Consider the following 25645-nt stretch of genomic DNA (forward strand, 5'->3'; position numbering starts at 1 on the left):
AGAAATAAATTTGAGGGGTTCCATTATTGAGCAAGAGTTAGTTATAAGGTATAAAACATGTACACTTAGCTCAACATCCTCCCAAAGCATTGCTAAACTGATAATAAAGGAATAGGGATGAATACATAAATCAATAAAGACAAAAGAACAGAACAAAAGAGAACTAGAAGTGACAGTTTATAGCAGCAGATTTGGCGAAGCCAAAAAATGCACAAAAAAATCCAAACACTTATTTAGCATCAATTACATGCTAGACACTTTTATTTGTGCTTTAATTGCTGTAACAGACCTACGAGGGTATGTAATGTTATGACCCACATTTGACAGGGGAGGGCTCTGGAAGTTTACCCAAGATCACACATGTCATACATGCCAGTGTCAAGGAATTTCACCTAGACAGTTCATTCCCACACCCCAGACACCAGGTACTACGTGGCTCTGAGGGGCTTAGAAGAATATAGAAAGTTCTCACCTATGTGACTGTCTCAGAAGAAAACTGTGAGAATTAATCAATCATATTTGAGTCAGAGAATTCTAGAAAGATTTCAAAATTAGAGATGTTTACTTTTGAAGCTGGTAGGACAGGAGCAGGCAACCTGATAAACAGATTCTGGTTAAGTATGCTTGCTTCCTTTTCTTTCATTGGTACATACAGTTACACATAACAGTGGGTTTCATTGTGGTATATTTGTACATGGGCATAACATAAAATGATTAATTTCAATACCTCTTCTTGCCCTTCCCTCCTCCCTCAATCCCCTTCATCTACTTTACTTTGTCTTTCTTCTACTTTCATGAGATCCTTTTTTAAATCTTTTCCTTCTGCAGTTTCCACATATGAGGGAAAACTCATGACTCCTGACCTTCTGACTCTAACTTATTTCACTTTTCCTCAAAATGTTCTCCAATTCCATCCGTTTTTCAATAAATGATATAATTTTGTTCTTCTTTGTCATTGAATAAAACTCCATTTTATATATATATATATATATATGAATATATATATATCACCTTCTTTATCTAGTCATCTGTTGATGGACACAGGCTGGTTCCATAATTGTCTGTTGTGAATTGTGCTGCTATAAACTATAAACATGAGTGTACACACTGTCATTATATGATGACTTTAATTCTTTAGGATAAATACCAAGGAATGGGTATAGCTGTACCACATGGTGGTTCCATTCTTAATCTTTTGAAGAACTGCCATATGCCATACTGTTTTGTTTATGTATGTATGTATGTATGTATGTATGTATGTGTGGTATTGGGGATTGAAATCAGGAGTTCTCTATCACTAAGCTATATTCTTAGCCCTTTTATTATCATTAAAATCTTTTTTATTTTTACAGACTGCATTTTGATTCATTGTACATTATTTATTATTTTGAGACAGGGTCTCATGTCTCATTAAGTTGCCCAGGCTGGCCTCAAATGCTTCTGACCCTGAGTTAGTGTTACCATATTGATTCCTAAGGCAGCTGTACTAGTTTACATTCCCCCCAATACTGTATAAAAACATTTTTTTCCCTGCATCCTTACCAGGATTTACTGTTATTTGTATTCTTGATGATATCTATTCCGAGTATAGTGAAATGAACGCTCACAGTAGTTTTGATTTGCATTTCTGTAATAGTGAGAGATGCTGAACTTTTATTTTTTAATTGTTGACCATTCGTACTACTTCTTTGGAGAAGTGTCTGTTTAGTTTCTTTGCCCATTATTAAATGGATTATTTGGGATTGCTTTTGTGTTTTGTGTTTGGGTTTTTTTTTTTTTTTTTTTTTTGAGTTATGTATTCTAGATTTTAATCCTTGATTGAAAGAGTAACTATCAAAGGTTTTTCTCCCATTCGGTAGGTTCTGTTGGGGGCTGTGCCAGCCAGAACGGCGCCTGATCACATCAGCGGTGGGGAGGTTGATTGACATAAGCACACTCAGGTGATTTATCACTGGCCATATTCAGTTAAGTCCATGCGCACAACGCCTGCACAGGTCTTCCCAAGCGAGCCTGCTCCTGCCTTCTTGTTTTAACCCTTACCGATAGGGCAGCTGGCTCCTCACCTGATTGCAACTGGCGTGGCCCCTCCCTCCGCCTCCTGGAGGGAATATAAGCAGGTGGTGGGCAAGGGCGGGAGAGTAAAGAGTGACAGTAAGAGCAGCAGCTAGCAGAAAGAAGCGAAGTAGAAGCCATTAGCAGAAAGGAAGAAGAAGAAGCGGCAAGCAGATAGAAGCAGCGAGTAGGGGCAGCGGTGGAAGGCAGATTGCAGAGCAGAGAACTGAGAACACATCTTTAGGTTGCAGATAGGCAGATCGCAGTACGCGGGACACATCACTAAGAAGCACCTCAGATAGATGCACCCTTAGTTCACAGGATGCAGGACACACCTTTAAGAAGAAGCAGCAGAACTAAGAAGAAATAGATCTCTGATAAGCGTAGAAGCATCTCTTTCTCTAAAACTTTCTCTCTAAGCAAAGTTTCTCTTCCCGATAAGCAAAGTTTCTCTTCCTCTAAGCAAAGCCTATCTTTCTCTCAAAGTCTCTCTTCCTCTGTAAATTAGTGAATATAAGAAAAATAGTTTATTTCCAGGCCCCTCCAATAAATACTTGTGCAATTGTTGCCGCAGGCGGCAACAAGGTTCTCTCTTCACACTGTTGTTTCTTTGCTCTGCAGAAGTTTTAGTTTGATTCTATCCTATTTATTGACTCTTGGTATTATTTCCTGAGATTTAGGAGTATCATTGAGGAAGTCACTGCCTGTGCTTGTATGTTAGAATGTTGAAACTATGTTTTCTTCCAGCAGTTGTGAAGTATATGGCCTAATTTCTAGTCTTTGATACATTTTGAATTGATTTTTGTGCAGGATGAGAGATAGGGATATAATTTCAATCTTTTACATTTTGGATATCCAGTTTCCCCAAAAGAAACTTCTTTTCTTCAATGTAAGTTTTTGGCCCCTTTGTGGAGAATTGGATAACCATACTTGTGTTGATTTGTCTCTGTGTCTTTTATTCTGTTCAAATGGTCCACATGTATATTTTTATTTCAGAATCAAACTGTTTTGGATATTATGGCTCTGTAGTATTATTTGAAGTTGGGTATTGGGATGCTTCCAGCTTTATTCCTTTTATTCATAATTGTTTTTGCTGTTCTGGTTCTTTTGTTCTTCCATATGAATTTTAGGATTGCTTATTCTTGTTCTGAGAAGAATATCATTGTTATTTTGATGGGGATGGGGATTGCATTGAATCTGTTTATTGCTCTTGTAGCATAACCTTTTTAACAGTATTAATTCTGCCAATCCATGAACATGGGGGATCTTCTCATTTTCTGATGTCTTCTTTGATTCCTTCTTGCAGCATTCTCTAATTTTCCTTGTAGAGGTCTTTCATCTTTTTGGTTAGAATTATTCCCAAATATTTTTTGAGGAATAACTAGGTCATATGGTGGTTCCATTTCTAGTCTTTTGAGGAAACTCCATACTGATTTCCATAGTAGTTGTACTTATTTCCAATCCCAGTGTAAAACTGTTCCTTTTTCTCCACACTTCTCCAGAATTTATTATTGTTTGTGTTCTTGAAAACTCCCCTTCTGACTAGATTGAGATGAAATCTCATAGCACCCTGATTGATATTTCCCCCCAGTTGCTAAAGATGAGACTTTTAAAATTTGTTGGCCATTTGTACTTCTTCTTATAATAAATGGCTTTAAGGTCATTTGCCCATTTATTGATAGGGTTGTATGATTTTTGATGGTAAGTGTTTTGAGTTCTTTATACATTCCAGATATAAATCCTCTGTTGGAAGAGTAGATAGCAAAGGTTTTGTCCCATTTTGTAGGTTCTGTCTTCACACTGTTGTTTCCTTTGATGTGCAGATTTTTAGTTTGATTCCATCTCATTTACTGCCTCTTGGTATTATTTGCTGAGCTTCAGGAGTCCTACTGAGGAAGACAATGCCTGTGAGTATATGTTGGAATGTGATTCTTTGTTCTTTTCTAACAATTGCAAAGTATCTGTCTAATTCCTAGGCCTTTGATTTTTTTTTTTTTTTTTTTTTTTTTTGGTGGGGACGGTAATTGAGGATTGAACTCGGGGGCACTCAACCACTGAGCAACATCTCTAGCCCTATATTGTATTTTATTTAGAGACAGGACACCTCACTTTTGTTGAGGCTGGTTTTAAACTTGAGATCCTCCTTACTCAGCCTCCCAGGCTACTGGGATTATAGGCATGCAACCCTGTACCTGACAAGCCTTTGATTCATTTTGAGTTGATTTTTGTGCACAGCATGAGATCAGAATCCAGTCTCATTCTTTTACATATGAATAACTAATTTTCTTAAAATCAATTTTGTTAAGGCTCTTTATTCACTCCATGTGCCTTTGTCAATGATCAGATGACTGTGTCTGTGGGGGTTTGTCTCTGTCTTCTGCTCCATTGGTCATTGAATGTCTGTATTTTTTTCTCTATTTCATTAATTTGGGCTCTGGTTTTAATTATTTCTTTTCTTCTACTGATGTGGACAATGATTTGTTCTTGTTTTTCTACAACCTAGAGACACATCCTTTAGTTATTGATTTGGAATCTTTCTGATTTTTTTAAATGTAGGCATGCATAGCTATATACTTTCTTCCTAGAACTGTATTCACTCTGTCCCACAGATTTGGAGATGTTGTATTTTTATTAGTATTTAATTCTAAGAATTTTTAAGGTTTTCTGAATTCTTCAATGACTTAGTCATCATTCAGAAGTGTATTATTAGATCTCCATGTGTTTGTATAATTTCTGTAAACTTTCTTGCTGTTGATTTCTAAGTTCATTTCTTTTTTATAAATTTAATTATTTATTTTTTTAATTTTTTACAGACTGCATTTTGATTCACTGTACACAAATGGGGTACATCATTTCATTTCTATGGTTGTACACAATGTAGATTCACACCATTTGTGTAATCATACATGTACATAGGGTAATGATCTCTGTCTTATTCCACCATTTTTCATACACCCGCTTCCCTTTCATTTTCTTTTACATAATACAAAGTTCCTCCATTCTTTTCTCACTCCCCACACCCCCTACCCCCATTGTATATCATTCTCCACTTACCAGATTTCCCTTTGGTTTTTTGGGATTGGCTTATTTCACTTAGCCTGATATTCTCTGAATCCATAATATTATTCTTCTTTATGGTTGAATAATATTCCATTGTGTATATATACTACAGTTTCCTTATTCATTCATCTGTTGAAGGGCATCTAAGTTGGTTCCACAGTTTTACATTGCTGGTAGAGTTGCAAATTGGTATAGCCACTCTGGAAAGCAGTGTGGAGAATCCTCAGAAAACTTGGAATGGACCCACCTTTTGACCCAGTTATCCCACTCCTCAGTTTATAGTCAAAGGACTTAAAATCAGAATGCTAAGTTCATTTCATTGTGATTAAGTAGGATGCACAGAATTATTTTAAGTTTTTTGTATTTATTAAGACAAGTTTTATGGTCCAAAATATGATTTATTTTGGGGAAAGTTTCATGAACAAATGCAAAGAAAGTATGTTCAGCTGTTGGTGGATGAAATAGTTTGTAGATGTCTGGTAAGTCCACTTGATTCATAATATGACCTAACACTGTTGATTTTATGTCAGTGTGACCTATTTATTGGTGAATAAGGTGTGTTGAAATCACCCAATATTATTGTATTGGCATCTTTCTGGGACTTTATGTCAAATAGCATTTGTTTCATGTAATTAGAGAGAGAAAAATATAGAGGCAGAGAAAGACAGAAAGAGAACAAGATAATTTGAGTAAGGGAGAAGAAAAGAGAAAAAGAGTAACAAAAACAACCACTAACCCTCAGAAATGAAAACAAAACAAAATAAATAAAAGATAAGAAAACAAAATGATAAGAAAAAAGAAAAATGCATATAAATATATAAATAAATAAATAAATATATATATATATTTATATATATATAAAAAAATAATAATATATATAATAATATATATATTAATAATATATATATATTAATAATATATAATAATATATATATTAATAATATATATATAAATAATATATATAATAATATATATATATATTAAACAAGAAAAACAATTTTAAAGAAAAATGAAAGAATTGTCCCCACTGAGGTGGTCAAAACTGGACAAGGGTGATATTCACTACCTAAGTCAGACTACACTTCTTTGCTTTCTTCTTCGGCTATGCACACCTGAGAAAGAGCAGAGGCTGGGGCTATTAAATCCCTCCCCTCCTGTGTTGTTCAGGCTGCCAGCTATAAAAGAGAGGGACCAAAGCTGGATGAAATGACTCTCAGTTACCCTGCTCACCAGTACAAGGGAGTATGAAATGGGAAGTACCAAGTATTGGAGTTTGTCCAGACAGACTAGATCAATGCACTCCCAGGAGGGGGCTGACGCAGTTCTACATCATAAGTTAACACAGTTGTAGTCGAACTCTGATCAGAATGTGGAACCTTTTCAGTGATACGCACTCTGGGCATAGGAAATCAACACATCTGCAAGGCCTACAGATCTCTTCTAGGTGTCTAGATCTCAAGCACCTCCCAAGAACTCTACTCACAGGGTGAGGAAAACAGCCACCCTGGATGGTTGGGGTATCCCAGGTACCATTCACTTCTCCACCCATGAATATGGACTATGACTTTCCAAATCTCAGTTCCTGAATATAATCATGCCTTCCAGATTGATTTCTGAACCATTTCATCTGGTCATGGGAATCACCAGACTCAAAGGCAAAGTGAGTTGTATTCCCCACCATAAGTCTTGACCAGGATCCTCCTGGGTATAATCTTCTTTGTGCCAGTTTCAGTCACATTCCTTCAGGTGTACCCTAACCACACGATAGATGTTAGCCAGCGCGGTGTGACAATATTTGCTATGATGTCCTGAGTTCCTGCAGGAGCAAGTTCAGACTTGACCTCTCACACACTGAAAACTTTGGAGCATTTTTCAAATACCATCTTGCTGCGCATCCTCTGAATCAACTAAATTCAGACTGAATTTCTATTCTACAGATGTTCCTGTGTTACATTTGTCCACTGTGTTTCTCTCTCTTTCACTTGCTGTTACCCCTCCTCTCTGCAATGACCAGCACTGCTGCTGACACTGGCTTAGTGCCAATGTATTCTTTCTTGTCCTCTGTTCAAAACACCAGAATTTCTGGGTCTTTCTGAGTCTCTACCTAATACTGAATTTCAGTGAGCTTCTACAGTCATTTACTTTGGTGAGAAAAAGTACTAGTGCTACAATTTTGAGCTGTGCAGAAACTGGAAAGTGCAGACTTCTCCCTCACCATCTTTGTCCCTCCCACAGCCCTCTTTTGTACATGAAGTAATTAATCCTGTTGACTTGGAGGCACGACTCAGGGAGAACTGATGTGATACACTGAAACTAGGAATTAAGGGAAGTCTATAAACTAAACGATGAGATTTCCAGTCTCCTTGATATTCAGCATGCAGAATGAAACAGACAGGCAGTAGACTTAGAAGAAGGAAAGAGAAAAACTTTGGGAAAAGACTTGTAGATATTCACACTTGGAAGTGGGTTACCTACACATATGCCTAATTGGCTAAATCTTACTCATAAACTCAAAGCTTCCACTTACTCTTTAATATGAATTAGCAACCAATAACCAGGCCTAGTGGCACATTCTGTAATTCTAACTACCCTGGAGGCTGGGAGATGTGGCTCGCTTGAGCCCAGGTGATGAGACAAGCCTAGGCCACATACAAGACCCTGTCTCTGAAGAAAAAAACAAATAAACACAAAGTATAGAACAGAGAAAGCCTCATAAAATTAAATTATAAACCAAAAAGGAAAAAATAATAAATTATTTCTGAGGAAAGTGAGACAATGAGGGAACAGAAGAAATTTTCCGAAATCTTGAAACTACTATTCTCAGAAATACTAGGGTAATCTATTGTTTTCACAACCCAAGAATCCACACTCAAATGGGTTTTTAGCAAGAAATGAGTCAGTTGAGAGGAAAGGAAGGTTGTAGAAAAATAAACAAGTAAAGTCCTGGTGAGAAATACCTGGAGAAAAGGATAAAATGCTGCTAATGACTGACAGTCAGAGGAAGAGAGCTACAGCACCATGCTGGGTATCTCTACTCCAAGGTACCATCTTGTGTCAAAATATATTTTTTTCATATTATTTGCTAACAAAAAAGAAACAAAACTCTATACATATTATTACTAAAGTTATTCTTGCAAGAAAATAGAAGGAAAGTTACTGATTATTAACAGAGAAATGGAAGTGCTATTTATGAGGATGAGGACAGGAATCCTAATTCTAACTGCATGTCATGGTAGAGGGAACACAGACTGTGGGTAGTGGGTTCCTATCACAGCTCTACTTGGGTCATGTGCTTTCATGCTCTGACTTTGTGTCCTTATTGTCAAAATTTGGAGAAAATCATGTACTACACAGAATAGGTCATACGAAATAAAAAAACATAAAACACCTCTCATACACTAGATATGCACAAAGGTTATCTATCCTCCATTAATACCCCACATGGCAACCAAAGAGAAATGTAGTAAATTGCTATTTCCTTGTCCGTTCATCAAAGCACTCATTAATTCAGTATATATCACTTAGGATGAGTGCCACCAAATGCCAGGCAGTTTTCTAGATCCCGAGGACATAGCAGTGAATAGAGCAATCAGAAATGTGAAGTTTCCTTTTTTTCTGGAGATAAAGAGAAGCAATCAGGCAATCCATCAATAAGCAAGATATAAATTATGTCAGTCCCAGGTAACTAACTGGTTTGGGTAAAATGAAGTAGGGTGGGCAGGGATAGAGAGTACAGGGTGGAGAGGAGACAATGTTACAGAGGACGACAAGGAAAAATCTCCTGGAGAATATAAGATGTAGGTGAAAATCTGAAGATCAAGGAGAAAGCATATAAATATCTTAGAAAAGAAATTTTCAGACAGAAGGAAAAGTAGGTGCAATTGCCTTGAGACATGGTCCTGTTGTAGCCTATAAATGGACAGGAAAAGAAGTCAATGAAGCAAGAGAAGAAGGAACCTGGGTGAATGAAAAAGTCCCAAGTAAAATAATAAAATACATATAATAAATTAAAATTATCATAAATTAAATATAAAATAAATTTAAATATAATATTATGATAAATTATAATAAAATAATAAAGTCCCAAGTAAAAGGGGGAGGGATAAATCCCATAGGACTTATAGAGAATTTCAAGAACATTGGCTTTGATTCCTCATGAGAAAGAATGCCAAAGGAGAATTTCGAGAAGTCAACAGGCTATTATTTGTTACAAGGGTCACTCTGAAAATCTATTGAAAATAGAGAGTATTGTAATCCAGAGGTGAATCAGGTACATTAGTTAGAAATTTGGTGCAATAATTTAAGTTAGAAGTGCTGGTCATTTTGTAGTACTAGAGATGATGGACCATGGACACATTTGAAAGGTACAGCGAAGAGGACTTGCTGACATCAGATGAGGTCCAAGACAAAGAAAGGAGTTGAAGATAATACCAAATGGAAAAATAAAGCATCAACTGAGATGAGACAGCTTGTGGTTGGAACAGATTTGGAAAAGAGGCAAAATCAGGAGTGATATTTTGGACATATTAATTTAGAAATCTAAGCAGAGATAGGAAGTAGACAGCTGAATATATGAGTCTGGAGTTCAGGGGAGAAGACCAGACTAGAGATGTAAATTTGGAATTGTCAGCATATACATGGAATTTATAGCCATGAGACTGGATGAGATCACTAAGACAATGAGTACAGAGGGAAGAAAGAGGAGATGAGAAGGCTGAACCCAGTGCCACAATAAACTAAATCAATGGAGATAGAATCAAGATAAGACAAAGCTGTGAGCATTTGATCCCATGAATAAGCAGAGGATACCTACAACAGTGCCTGGACAAATGATTTCCTTGCATTGAATGAGCAATTGATTTTATTGAATGAATAAATATAACCAGTCTGTAGAGAGAAAAGTGCAGTCGAGCAAAAAGATACTGGGACAGAGAAAGGCAATTTTCTAAAAAAAAATTTCAATTCCTATGTAATCCAGCTCTATTTTATGTCCCTACATTTTTATGCTCCTTATGTATTCTTTTAGTTATTATCTCAGTTCTTTTGAGTGGCCTTCTAGTCCTTATAAACAAGTTATCCCTGAACAAAAAATATTGCTTTGTTTTCTCTACCTAAAATTCCCCCTACCTTATATTGTCCTGCCTACAATTTCTATGAAGGTATAAACTTAATACCACATGACTTCATTTTGCACCCAGGCTACAGCTGGATGTTGAACCCAGGAGAAATCATGAACTGGTTAGGCAGAACATTCTGTCTGTGTAATATTTAAACAAAGGTCATTGAATAGTTGATTAGTTGAAAGGCATAGTTCTTGTGACCTATAAACTCACCTGAAGTTACAGAAGGAATAAATTAAAACCAACCAGACATATATACAATTGCAAATTATGAGGGCAGAGAAGTCTTTCATAAGCAGATAAATTGGGTGAGCATAGGGAAGATAGGTGGCGTAGATGCACAGCGTAATTTCAAGACTTCATGGTCTGGCAAGGCAAGAGAATATACTTTAGACTTGACCTCCAGCCTCAGTCTCAGAGGGCTAATTCACGTTTCTGTTTTGTCCCTGGTATTTCCTTTTATTTTTTTTTCCCTCAGCATTTCCACAAATCTTCAAAGGGGTTACTGTGGCCTTCAATTATTGTTCCAACTAGGCTAGGAAACCCTGCAAGGAGTTTCATAAGCTTGGACTTGAAGAATGGACTTCTGCATTTGGAGAGGTAAGTAGAGGTGTAACAATAATAATTAAAGTTATTGTCTATTTAGTACCTGCAGTGTGTGTCAAATGTTTACAAGCATTGCCTAGTTTAATTCTGGCCACATCCCCATGGAATCAATATTATTATCTTCATTTTACAGATGATGACTGGAGAGCTTTAATGAATCCCTAGGTCACACAGCCAATAACTAGTGCAGCCTGGGAGGCAGTTGTGGGCTGTCATCCTCCAATGTTCTTTTAAACTTTATGCTATATTATTTCCAGGATGGGAAAATAGGAAATGGTAGGAAAAGATATCAGCGTGATGAATCCACAAGGCTTATGGCATAGCCCGTGAGATAGCTGTCCTAATCATAAGAGTGGTTATCTGTGTACTGGGAAGAAATGGAAAATAAAGACGAATATTAATATGCCAACCTTAGTCATTCTATAGGGTGCTGTGAAAGCTGAGCAGGTGGGTTTTTGCTTCATGTTGCATCCTATCTTTCATAGCTATTTTAAGTTATTAAGTAAGATGATAATTGGCCCTATTAAAGCAAATGTTTAAAGTCTACAACGGTTGTAATAAACATAGAAAAGGAACCAGAAACCTCTGAGACTGTATTTCAATTTCTATCCTTCATTTTGCCCCTAAGTTTCAGAATTAATTGAAGTGGGTATCCCTGTTTAAATTTCTAATGGTTACCTCAAATATAAAATAACCTAGATTACTGATTTTTCAGGCTAAACTTGTATATGCACTTTCCACCCTGTCTTCTCATTCTCAGTTAATATTCTCACCATCCACCCAGGCTCATAATATCCAAACCTAGGAATTAATTATACTTTATTCTTCCTTTCTTTTCCCATCCTTCATACCAAAAAGTAAAATAAATAAATAAATAAATAAATAAATAAATAAATAAAAACAAATTTTAAAAATCCTTCCAATTCTGCTTCCAGTTGAGAATCTCAAGATTCTCCTCTCTGCTGCTAGGATGCTAGTCAAAATTACAACTAGAACATTTCACAAGCATCTACAGTGAATATTTTCCCCTTTATTATATTATGTATAGCATTGGAAGCCTTTGTTACATTTCAAGCATGTGATAGCAAATCCTGCTTCCCGTCACAGAAGTTGAAATTACAAAACACATATTTCCACTGTTTTTCTTCTTGCAGAACATTGGGAAACTAAACCCAATTGCCCAGAATCTTGAATCCAAATACAGTGACCCCCAGAAGTATAAAGGCCAGAACATCTGTTGGGAGAAGTCATCACCCAGATTTGGCATGCTCCAAGGTATTCAGAGATGAGTAAGGCTTTAGCAGGAGTCCTACCAATCAGTTGGATAACAGAATTTTGGTTGTATTTCTGCACGTTCCTCCAATCTTCCTGGTTATTGGTTATTCTCTTGGTTAATCAATAAGGTTGACCAAAAACAAAACAAAACAAAACAAAAAACACTTTCTACTTAAACCAGCCAAAGTTGTTTTTTCTGTTAGTACCCAGGGTCTTCCAAATAAATGTCCCCAGTTTGTGTCCATTCCTTCCAGGGAAGCCTGAATAAAAATGTTAAATGTGATTTTGTCACTCCTTGTTTTAAGCCAACCACTGGAATCTTAGCACACCTCAAATAAGGGAAAATTCCTTAGATGAAATGTAGGGCCCATAAGATCCAATATGTTCTGGCCTATATGTCCCCAATAATCTAATTCTGCCACTGTGCCCAGACTGTTGTCCAGATTGACCTTTATTTTTTATTCCTCAAACACAAAGAAATTACTCCTTCCAGAATGTTCTTCACTCATCCTTCATTGGATAACTGCTCTTCCAAGAATTCTTGTATTCTCAGCTTCTGTGTATCAGCCAGTTCTTAGCTCAGAGAATAACTATGCAAAAAAGCCCTCCTTAACTATCCAATCCTATGCCCCTGGAAAATTGCCCAGGGTTTTTAGTTGGTGCTTATCACTATCAGAAACTCTCCTGTTCTTTTATCTATTGACAGTATCATCTGCCCTCCCCACTACCACCACAAGCACATACATAGGAGCTCAAAGAGTGTAAACTTTGTGCATGTTCATATCTAGAACGGTGCCTGGTATCTAAGTAGACACTCTGTTGATAAGAAGTACATCTGAAATTAGTTTTTGAAATAAAAAAATTAACAAATTTTATACCTATTTGACCAAAAAAATCCATGCTTTTTACCTACAAGGGTGCAAGCAAGTAGGTAGAACAAAAAAAAAACTCCATCGCATATATCTCAGAAGAGCTAGGGTAGTGGTATTATCATTTTTAAATGGACATTTTGAAACCCAAAGGTTCTTAAACATGAGCACAGTAGTTTCAAATTTTATTTCAGCATATTACCTATAAGAATTCATGGTATCTGTAAAAGGTAATCATAGGAAAATTTCGATGAGAAATGTATGCGACGTGAAGAATTTTACATTATTAATGAGTAGACTCAGTGTTGGATATTTCTTTACAAAGGAGAATTTTTAAAATCTAACTCTCAATGAAGACCCAGGATCCCTGGAGAAACTCACAATGAGTGAAATAAGGGAAAGTCATACAATCGCAGGCAAATTGCTCTTGCTATTCATACAAAATGCAATTCTTGAATTGAATAGACATATTTATGCACATATGATTAATCGTCCCATAAAATGCTCAAGGAAATATTCATTCTTCTCTGGAGGAGGAAAAAGAGAAGAGGGGAAGACTTGGGCAGTTCGGCTCTCCAGGTAGGTCCACATTTCTATGAACCCAGGTATACAACTCTAAATTTCTCCCTCCTCATTAGCTCTCCAATGCAACAGTTCTTTCCCTCTGTAGTATCATGGCTTCCCTTTAAGTGTTTGTATCTGAGATCAAAATTCAAACACCCATTTTCCCTTGCCCACTCATTCTAGTTCCGAGTACAACACAACACACTGTATCTTAGAATATAAAGCATAAAGATTCAACTTGACCTAATGAAATGAAGACAAAACATTATCTGACTTACGTAAGCAATTCACTTGATAAAATTGAAATATTGCATGGCTTGCAGATGTTCAACCAGGACAGCAGAGATGCCATATATCAGCTTCCATTCTGGATTCTTTAGATAATCAAATACGGAGAAAAGGAAGTAAAATTAGCAGATAATAAATTAAACATGAGTAGTGTCTCCTAAGACACACCAGTGAATAGACACAACAAAGAATATACCCTAACCATTTAGCATTAATCATGGAAGTAAAGGAAGAAAATAATTTTCAAAGTATTTCACAAGAAGCTGTGCAAGTCCAGATTTATGAGATGGCTTCCTCTGTGCCTTATTTATGAATCACATTCAAAATGGATGAAAGAATTACTTGTTGTGGATAGTGCGGAGGTAAATCTGAGCCTCTTTTCTGGTACTATGTGTCCCAAGCAAGCAGAATGAAATAAGTTTCATACAATAGTGCTATAAACAGATCCATCCAGCATATGCAACTTACTGGCAACAAATCAATATGTTTTTAGATTCTGGTCTGACAAAGCTTAATAGCAAACAAAGGATAATATTTCTCTGAAACAGTTCTATACAGCAGGTAAAAGATCTCTATCAAGCTCTCCTTAATAAATATCATTCCTATTCTGCCTCTTTCAAAAAATGCTGACACTCTGCAGATGTCATCTGATATAATCTCTATAGGCTCCAAATAGCTTAAATTTACTTGTGGTATTACCCAAAATCAGTAGTGTGCAGCGTGTAGAAAGCGCTACATGGAATTGCAGAAACTAACATGGATTTTTAAATACCTTTGCATCAGCTTTCATTAATGTTCTTCTTATTTGTAAGGACAGAATTCAAAAATTCATGCATATACTTACAGTAAATGTGAGACACTGCCACATTCTTTTATACTCGGAGTGATTTATGCCAAAAGTATGCATTTATAGTTAAGTCATATGTGTGCTCATTGTGTTTGGAAGTGCAAAATTGTAGCTAACATGCTGCTCCATTTTCTGCCAGGGAATGTGAGCAGGAACTTGGAAAAGTCCCCATGCTAAGTCTGGGGGAAGAGGTATGAGGACCACTGTTAGGATTTAAAGTCATGTATTGAATAGCACAAAATATTATAAAGAGCTATTTTATAATAACATATCTAGAAGTTTTCAGAAACACCTGTATTTATTTTGAAATAACCTTAAACTTTGCTGCAAAATTTTTTCAGTCCTGGGGGTTGAATCCAAGGCATCATGCATGCTGGGCAAGCACTCTACCACTGAGTTACACCCCCAGTGCCTAAATGTTTATATCACCTACATAATCGAGAGGGTCTACCAGTGTCCAGTTCTATAAAAGAATAAAACACATAATCTGGAGTTGGGGGTAAATAGGAATTTCTAAATTTAATTGAAAATGTCTTGGAAACAAAACACACATTACCGTGTGGTACTCAATTATACCCTGTGGACCTCACAAAACTAATGAAGGATATTTTCTGGCAATTAAAAATAAAAATAACTTTTTGGTCAAAACCAAAAAGATAGAGATAGAGGTAATTCAAAAGGCATATATAGTTACATTGACAACTGGGGTTATGGTGTGAAAATGCATTATAAACACCAATTAAAGTCAAATGTGCACAAAAACTCAAAATATATACCTTGAGACAGAGGGAAGAAATGTTTAAAATAAGAAAGAGAAATAAACTTTCCTGTATTTACTCAAGGAACCTGTGTGGTAAAGTAGGTGGGAAGATCTATATGAATTAACCTAGATGAAGGAAAGGTCTAATTCTTACTTTTCTCCACAGAGTGCTGAAGCACTTTAAGATAAGAAAGCTAACATGACCCTTTTTCACTCTCAGAACATAAGCGCAACAAAACCTGTAATCTAAATTCCTGGACCTCTGTTTCACCTCTTCTTCCTGTCCAAACCTGCTCTGTTGGTCAGGAATCACGTGAGCTCTTTTGCACACAGTTTCTACCACCATCCCCGTGAAGCCACAGGACTCAAAGGGATTCACACCCTTAATACCTGTTGTGCTTTAGAAATGAGGTATCTCCCAAAAGTTAATGTGTGAGACAATGAAAGAAAGTTTAGAGGTGAAGTGATTGGGTTATGTGAGTCTTAACCTAATCAGTGCATAAATCCCCAGATAGGGAGGAACTGGGTGGTAACTGTAGGCAGGTGGTCCATGGGGGCATGGCTTTGAGGTATGTTTTGACCTTGTTGAGTGAAATGCTCTGCTTCCTGATGGCCATATTCTCAGCTGTTTTCCTCCACCACACCTTTCCATATGGTGTTCTGCCTCACCTCAGGTCCCAAAGAGGGTAGTCGGCCATCTCTGAACTAAGTCCTCTGAAACTGTGAGCCCCAAATAAACTTTTTCTCCTCTTATTTTTCTTGTCAGGTCTTCTGGTCACAGCAGTAAAAAAGCTGACTAAAACAATGCTATTTACAATAAAATTTTGTATTAGATTCATTCTTTGTAAGCAAGATACTCTTACTGAAATACTTTACTGGAAAGCATTTTAGGAGCTCACGAATCAAGAAGATACAATGAAGTATCAGCTTTGGAAATGCATATAAACCAACACCCACACACACCAGGACCAGCAAACATGCACACACAGGCACACACACACACACACACACACACACACACACAGGTTTATGGTGAGAAAAGTCTAATTAGCATGTGACTGCTTCTACAGGTGAATATCCACTTGATTGATTCCTCAGTTTAAGATTAATATTTCTTTGAGTAAATCTCTTTGCCTAGTTTTACTCATATGGTTTGTAGATTAGAGTCACCAAAGTATTTCCAAAGGGAAAAAAGTAAACCCAAAAAGAAACAGATACTCCTTAAAAATGGTGGGAAGGACATGTGAGTCAATAATACAATAATAATAATCTCCTAGAATTTCCCAGAGAACACAAACTGCAAACTGTTTTAAGCATCTGTACATGTCTTAAAATCATCTTGAATTACATTTTCTGTGTCAGATATACAGTTCTGTTATAATTCCAGAAACTTTAAATCCCAAGTTCATACACATCCTAGCTAATCAAAGTCCAAATATCCTACAGTCAGAAGAGATTGTCAGAGAGGTAAAAGTGACAAGATTAAATGTTAATATGTATGACTGAATTATTCCTTTAATGCGAAGGAAAATTCTATTATTCAGGTTAGGCAGTTCCATGTAGTCACCTCAATTGAATTCACCTCACAAAATCTTTGTGAGATTACTAGATACTTTGAAGGTAAGAAAACTGAAGCTTAGAGTTAGATCTAAAAGACATTTATGTTCCAGAGGGTAACAGTGTTTGAACATGGATCTGTCTGCCTCTGAAGGAAATATCATTCCCTACAGAATGAAATCAAGAACTATAGGGACAATGTTAATCATGGTTTCCAATCTAATCCAAAGAAAATTCAACTATAAACTGAAAGAGGGATTTTTAAATTGACTTTTTCTTAAGAAAGCTCTTGCTTGAAAATTTCAGTTGAGAAATATGGAGAAGATTAGGCAGGAGGTATACCTATATCCAAAAGCCTATTTAACCTCACTCTTTGCCTGCCAAATAACACTTGAAAATTAATGTCAAAAATGAAACTTGTAGTTGGGTGTAGCAGTACATGCCTATAATCCCAGTGACTTGAGAGGCTAGGCAGGAGGATTACAAGTTTGAGGCCAGCCTCAGGAACTTAGCAAGACCCTGTCTCAAAAAATAAAAATGTGCTGGAGATGTAGCTCAGTAGTATAGCACCATTAGGTTCAATCACCAGTATCATAAAATAAAATTAAAAAAAAAAAAATTTTTAAAGAAATTCTTCAAACTTTTCTTTTTTACCCTCAAACCTCTTGCTCCAATAACCTTTCTTATCTCAATCCAGGAAATATCACTAACAACCATGCACCTGTTCAAAAAGCACCACCATTAAAAGTGACCACATAGTTTTTATTTTGGAATTGCCACTTTAAAAACAGCTCGCAAGAAGTTTAAGACATTTTCTATTTTGTAAACCATTTTATCCCCCATTCCTAAAACCTGATACAAAGTAGATGATAAATAAAAATAGGCCTCCTGTTAATAAGGAATCATGATTGACCTTGTGATCTGAGCATCTCAAACTTAAGAGTACTCTAAAGCTGAGCAATAAAGAATGTACAGTAGAAAAAGTAGTTGCAGCCAGGTGTGGTGGCACATGCCTGTCCTAGTGGCTCCGGAGGTTGAAGCAGGAGATCACAAGTTCAAAGACAGCCTTAGCACCTTGGCATGACCCTGTTTCAAAATAGAAAATTAAAAGGGCTGGGAATGTGGCTCAGTGGTTAAGCGGTCCCAGGTTCAAGCTCTAGAAAAAAAAATGTAGTTGCAAAAGAAGGTAAGAGGCACACTAAAATGTCTGAGATTGAGAGCATGGGCTTGTGAATGAAAGAATCTTAAAATGCAGATCCAAGAGCTGCTCTTTCCCAGGTTCTATATCTTTCAATGATAGTGTCTAACAGACGGGTAGCTCTCACATTGCTGCCTAGGATTCCCATGATTCCCTGCCTCCCTCATGGCTCTCTACATAGAGGAAGTATAGCCTGCACACAGAGTCTCAGCTCCTTGAAACAATAAAATATTTAAAGAAGTAAGAAAGAAACTAGAAGAGGTTATAAGAGAAGAAGAGTTAGGATGCAAAGTATTTTGGATGAAAAAGAAAAAGAGAATATCAAGAAATAAGGACATTTTAATGTTCCATGTCATGGTGCAAACATGAAAAAAAATTATAAGGTGTCTAATGTTCATGTAACTTGAAAGCCTTAAGCAAATGTGTGTGTGTGTGTGTGTGTGTGTGTGTGTGTGTGTGGTATTACTGAATATGTGATGGTGATGGCAGCAGTAATGATATAAATAGTGAAAGGAGGGAAAAACAGAAGTGGGTAACAGGTTGCAGCTAACAAGTAAAAGTTGTTTAAAACCTAAAATAGATTGACTACATATTAATTGATTTTTGATTAATTGATTCAGGTTTTAACGCTCCTTAAAAAATGTAAAACATTAAATAAAATGTCTACAAATGTTTGTACTTTGCCTGAATATCACTAGCAAAATTATTTTTGTGCATCCCTATGTGCAAAAAATGAGCTTACTTAGGCATTTTATTAGTTCTTTATTATTGTGCTAGCAGTTGACCACAGTCTCTGTGACTTAAACCCACACAGAGTGTGTTATCTTACAGATTCTGTAGTTCAAAATTCTGGCACAGGTTATGCTAGGCTAAAAATCAAGATATCAGCAAAGCTGTGTTGCTTCCTGGGGTCTCTATGGGAGCTAGAGCTAGTCACCTTTCTTGACCCCTTCTTTTGTCTTCAAAGTAATAAAGGTGCAGTGGGTTTTCTTACATCATAACATACTGATTTCCTTATCTGCCTCCCTCTTCACTTTTAAGGACACTTGGGAATTCATTGGGCCCACTTGATTATCCAGAATAAAAATATTTATTTAAATAATTAGCAAATATAATTCCATGAGCAACATTGATTTCCCTTTACCAGATAATAAAACACATTCCGAATTCCAGGCATTGGAATGTGGACATCTTATGAGGACCATTGTTCTGCCTACCATCTCACCCACAGCCTGTGTGGGGAGGGAAGCCTGCATGAGGAAGGAGTAAGTAATCCTTGGAGATGTGGGCCTGCTGGAAATAAAAGACTGGAAAAGTAATATTAAGAAATAAACAAGGCTGGGGATGGGGTTCAGTAGTTAAATGCCCCTGGGTTCAATCCCTGGTAAGAAAGGAAAGGAAAGGAAAGGAAAGGAAAGGAAGGAAGGAAGGAAGGAAGGAAGGAAGGAAGGAAGGAAGGAAGGAAGGAAGGAAGGAAGGAAGGAGAGAAAGCAAAGAGAGAAAGCAAAAGACATAGAAGATATTTTTTTAGCCAATGTCTGGACAGGTGGAAGATTCCTGATGGTCTGATCCTAACAAAGAGAAAAAGCCCTGAATGCTTCCAAATTCATTCTATGAGACTAGTATCACCCTGATACCAAAACCAGACAAAGACAAATCGAGGAAAGAAAACTTCAGACCAGTAGCCCTGATGAACATAGATGCAAAAATTCTCAATAAAAGTCTGGCAAATCGCATAGGAAAACATATTAAAAAGATAGTGCATCACAACAAGGGGGATTCATCCCAGGGAAGCAAGGTTGGTTCAATATCCGAATGCTCTATTTACAGTGAAACACACCAAGGGAATTTACTGTGAGGAGCGGTTCTTCAAGGTAAAAGTGAGAAGCTGTGGGAAACTGGCCTCACTGGGGATTTACCACTTGTACAATAATTCTTCCTCCTCCAGGCATCTGGCGCCACCAGGCTTGTTGGAGCAGAGGTATCTCTCTCCACCTCAGGAAGTTGCATTTGAATCTGGGACTGTCTGAGCCAATAAATTCCATGGTATCACAGAATTCTCTTGGATCAGGAAGTCTGCCAAGACAAGGCAGCAGTCTCAGATGGGTGAGATTACATGGAGAGTTCTCTACAGGGCCTACCTCCACTTTAGAGATGGCTCAGAACTCCCACAGTTCATTCCAGACTACCACTACCACACTTCCCTTCCATGTTTCTTTCAGGTCCACTGATTTAAATTTGTTCAACAAAACACCTAGCATAACATTGAATGCTACCCTATGCTAATCAGTGTATAACCTAATAATGACTTTAGTATCCATATACAAAATATGTACAGGGAAGAAAAGAGGGGAAGGGAATATTCGGTTTATTTTTGTATTTCAGAACTTCCAGCCACCACTTCATCTCGTCTGCAGTCCACTTAGTCGCCCTCCTTAAGGATTTGGGACTAAAAGAAAATATTGTTCTTGAAAAGAATCTATGGGTGTACAAATTTCTTTGTCCAGCACACCCATGCCCCATAGCATTTATGTTTGCTGCTACTTCTAATCCAGTAGTTTAAAAAGGGCAGTTGTTTTATATTTAGATAAAAAGGTTTCAATATTCTAGAATTTAATGTAAATACCTCTTTAGGAATGAACTGTGTTGGTGCAGAACCATGCTTTTCTATAATATTTTCTATTGGTTTCTAGCTTAAACTTTGCTCTTCGTATTGCTATTGTTTTGGAAGAAACAGAAAGCTAATCTTAGAGGGAGATATTAAATTACATTTCCTTTTGTTGCTTTCACCTTACTTTCTCTTATTTTCAGTTTCCTTTTATTCTTACCTTCTTTCTTCATTCCCTTTCTTTCATCCTGTCTTTCTTTTGCATTCAAAAGATTATCATATATGAAAGCTTACCAATATTCAGAACTGTTTTGTACTCTAGCTTTCTTTTTGGATGATATGATGAAAGTAAATTCCTTTTGTTTAAAAATATTTTTTGAATCATCACTAGGCAAAATAGAAACATCTAGAAATATTATTTTTGGACCTTCAGAATATGGTCACAATGGTGCATTTAATTATGACATACATGTATAACTTGTGTTCTAGTTCAAAAGACATAGGAAATGAATATTTTATGTAGAAAAAGATTAAATTTTAAAAATGCATATTTATAGCCTATTATTTAAAATTTGGATTTAATGAAAGAATTGGAAACAAGGATTAAATCAAGGTAAAAGCTTTTGCCTTTTTCTGGCAATGAAACCTCATTGTCATAAAGTAACCCCAGCCTTTAATACCTTTGATGAGATCAAACATTTCTTTTTTTTCCCTCCTGAGAATGTCTATTATTACTGAAGATGTAGAAATTATCTACAGTTATCAGAGGTGCACAATGCAACACAGGATAAATTTTCACATCAATAAATTAGGGACCATGCAAGTAAGGATGATTTAATATTTACTTATTTTTCAAAGCAGCCTGGAATCTATGTTAAAAAGCAAAAAGCCAGTCTTGTATAACAGCTAACATAGGCCACAATATTAGAGAAGAGTTTCATTTAATTCAATGTGGAGGTGTTATTCCATTCTGTGGTACAGTTTATGGCAATGATGTGTCTATTTCTGGAGTCATACTATGCTTAACTTCCCATTCAGTGTAGGAAATCTAATGCTGGATCAACCGTCCATGACTCTCCAGAGGCCAATGTTCCTGATGTATTGTCCTGCCTCTTCCTATTTTCCATTTTTGTGACTTTTCTCCCTCCTACTATCTTTTGCACAAATATTTCTTGCTTACCTGATCCACATCTGGATCTATGTGCAGAGGATTCAAAAGTGAAAAGGCTATAAAAATATAGGATTCCTTCCCAAATAGAGTTAAGTCAAATGAACAGAAACATACAAAGTGGAACATGGTCTAATACAATGTCTTTCAAAGTTTTTGGACACTCTTCATAATAAAAAGCATTATATGATTTTTCAATCTATTAGGTATCATAATGGGGAAAATGACCCACAAGGCAATACTTATTGTTAAGCATGATGAACTCTAATATTTTATATACTATTTTTCTATTTCTTTTTTCCTGCTGAACAAGATCAATTATTTTCTAATGACCTACTATAGTACAACTCAAAGGTCAAGAAACATGGCTATAAAGATGAATATAGACAAAAATAAGTAATCCTAAAAAAAAGAGATGTAGTATCTTACTGTGGCTTCCTAAAATGCATCATATCTGTCCAGTGCAGGTTAGCTACCCATGTAAGTCTGCTGAATGGATGTATAATTGGATGGTTGTATGAAGAGATAGATGGTAGGTAAAAGGATGGACTCAATGTTTTAATTAGCCCCTAACTTCACAGGCAACCAGGCAAAGATTTACTGAAGAAGAAGTTTTGAGCTAAGATATCAAAAATTCATTCATTTTTTTTCCCCAGGGAAAATTATTGCCTGAAAAGAGAGGCATAAGAAAGTCACAAGAAAGTCTGAAATATAATGAATACTTGAAAATGGCTTCCATGTACTTTCCAAGGAGATGAATTCATATGGCTTCTCAGCTTTACACATTATCCATATACTGGTGATGCCAAATTTATATATTTATTTCCAACCTTATTCTGAACACCAAATATTTATTTTCAACTGTCTACTTACACTCTCCACTTGGTTATCCAATGGGTATACTAATAACATTTTCCAAGCAAGAATTTTTCATATTCTACTTTCTCCAGTTTACTTTTCTTCATGTGATGCTTCTCATTTTAGCTAATGGGATTATCATTCATATATTCAATGAGCCAAAATTAAGAGTATTCCTTGACAGTCTTATTTCACAATCTGTGCTTCTCATTCTATAAATCTTTTGTCTCTATCTTCAAGATACATTTGAATTTGAACAACTTTCACAAACTCACAAGCTACCACTTAAACCAAATCATGATTACTCTTACCTGAATGATTGCATTTATCCTTTCATTGATCCCTTTGAATTACATTTATGCAAGCACCTCCTCCAAACGCAGAAATCATAGTGGCCAGAGGGACCTTTTAGAAGGTAAACTGTATCTTCTTTGCTGAACACTTTACATAAACATTAGCTTTTCATTGCACTTAGAAAAAATTAAAATACTTAATCTTGCAAATTCCTACATAGAGTACAGACTGGTAAGTCCAGCCACAGGTTCTAAAGCTGCACTGCATGTGTTAGTTACAGACTCCCTACCTTACTAACTACAGACCTTACTATTAAGATGTTTGATTGTTTGTTCTTTGCTCCACGTCCTCATCTGCAAAATAATGACTAATAATCATACTTTCATCATAAATGTAATATTGGGATTGAGTGAACATGGACTAGCATTTTGCATACTATGTACGTTGTATATTACCATTATTGTTATTCTTCTTATTAATAGAAGAATTACTACGACAAATTAACTGACCCTGTTCACTTTTCAATTTTACCTTAAACCATTCTTTTCTACCCATTTCCACTATGTTCCAGCCACTCTGGTCCTCTTTGTGCTTAGGGGATCTTTACAGGTAAGGCTTACTCTGTCACTACATGTTAGTCTCTCTATTCCATATGTTTCATTTCCTTCAGGACATATCACTATCTTTATTTTATTTTATTTACTTATTTTTAAAAATATTTTTCTTAATAGTAGATGGACACAATACCTTTATTTTATTTATTTATTTTTATGTGGTGCTGAGGATGGAACTCAGTGCCTCACACATGCTAGGAGAGTTCTCTACCACTGAGTCACAAACCAAGTCCTATCTTTATTTTATTGATTTGGGATTTTTGTTGTTGTTGTTGTTTATCCATTTATAACCACAAAAATATAAATTCTTTTTTGCTTTTCGTTTTGGTACCAGGTATTAAACCCAGGGGCACTTAATCACTAAGCTACATCCTCAGCCCTTTTCGTATTTTACTTAGAGACAGGGTCTTGCTGAGTCGCTTAGGGCCTTGCTAAATTGCCGAAATGACTTTGAAATTGTGATTCTCCTGCCTCATCCTTCCAAGCCACTGGGATTACAGGCCCAAGCTACTACGACCAACCCAAATTCTTTCAATAAAAATACAACAGGTGTTCAGAAAATTTGTGTACAATGACTCTGTGTGTATTCATAAGTTTATATAAATATATATGTATATAGCTGCATCTATCCATAAACATACACACGTATAATATATATCCATCATCCACTTTGAGTCACAAAAGAAAGTAGTAAGGATTATGGCTAGACAAGTTTTTGTGACTTTTGAGAATGGATTTTGTTTTATACTTTTAGTCCTGGGGGCTGTTGAAGATTAAAGCACTAAAATAGCCTGATCCTTTTTTCAAGTTACAAAAATAACTCTGGCAGAAAAGTAGAGGATAGTTTGAAATGGACAAGATTGAAGGATTATATCAGTTAGGAGCCTTTTGGAAAAAATCCACTTTGAGATAATTGTCTAAACTATAGCAATGCAGTAGAAATAAAAATAAAAGCAAGTATAAGAGATACTTAAATGGAATTGCTGTATCCTAGTCTTTACTTGCCAGTAAGTACAAATATATATCATTTATTATAATATCCAACCCTTACTGCTTTTGGAACCCATATGTTGACTCAAAGAAAGTAGTATCCCCAAATATACCCTACTCAAATCCTGAGGTTCAATAAGAGTGTATATAGCAATTAAATGTGTAAATTGAATGTGACCTGGTAATTTTAGTCTTAAAAATGGGACACTTTCCTTTTGAAGACTCAAAGATGTCTTAAAAAGGACATCTCAATTTAACTCAAGACTCTGTCTTTTGCTGTCATTGCCTTCAGTTTTGATGAGCACTGTTGTTCTGCTCCCTCTAGATTCTGCCTCTTGTAAACAGTGGGAAGGCAGATTGAACAAGGAACATATTGAGCACATTTCACATTATATCTGACACCACAATCCTTGCACCATTCTAGTCCTGTATCTACTACAACATAAATTTCCTTTTCAAAATTTATTTATTCATTCTTTTTTAGTTATATGTAAGAGCAGAATGAATTTTGATATATAAGAATGGACTATATTGTAATCTAATTAGAGTCCCATTCTTATGGATATACATGGTGGTGGGATTCACTGTGTTGTTTTCATAGACGTACATGGGAAAACTATGTCAGATTCATTCTACTGTCTTTCCTTTGCTTATTCCACCGCCCCTCCCTCTATTCCCCATTGTCTAATCTACTGAACTTCTATTCTTCTCCACACCCAACACCATATTGTGGGTTAGCTTCCACCTATCAGAGAAAACATTCCACCTTTGGTTTTTAGGGACTGGCTTACTTCACTTAGCATGATAGTCTCCAGTTCCATCTGTTTACCAGAAAATGTCATAAAGTCATTTTTCTTTACGGCTCAGTAATACTTCATTGTGTGTGAATGTATATATATGCCACATTTTTCTTTATC

Source organism: Sciurus carolinensis, chromosome 10 (genome assembly GCF_902686445.1).
Source record: "Sciurus carolinensis chromosome 10, mSciCar1.2, whole genome shotgun sequence".
Classification (NCBI taxonomy): Eukaryota; Metazoa; Chordata; class Mammalia; order Rodentia; family Sciuridae; genus Sciurus; species Sciurus carolinensis.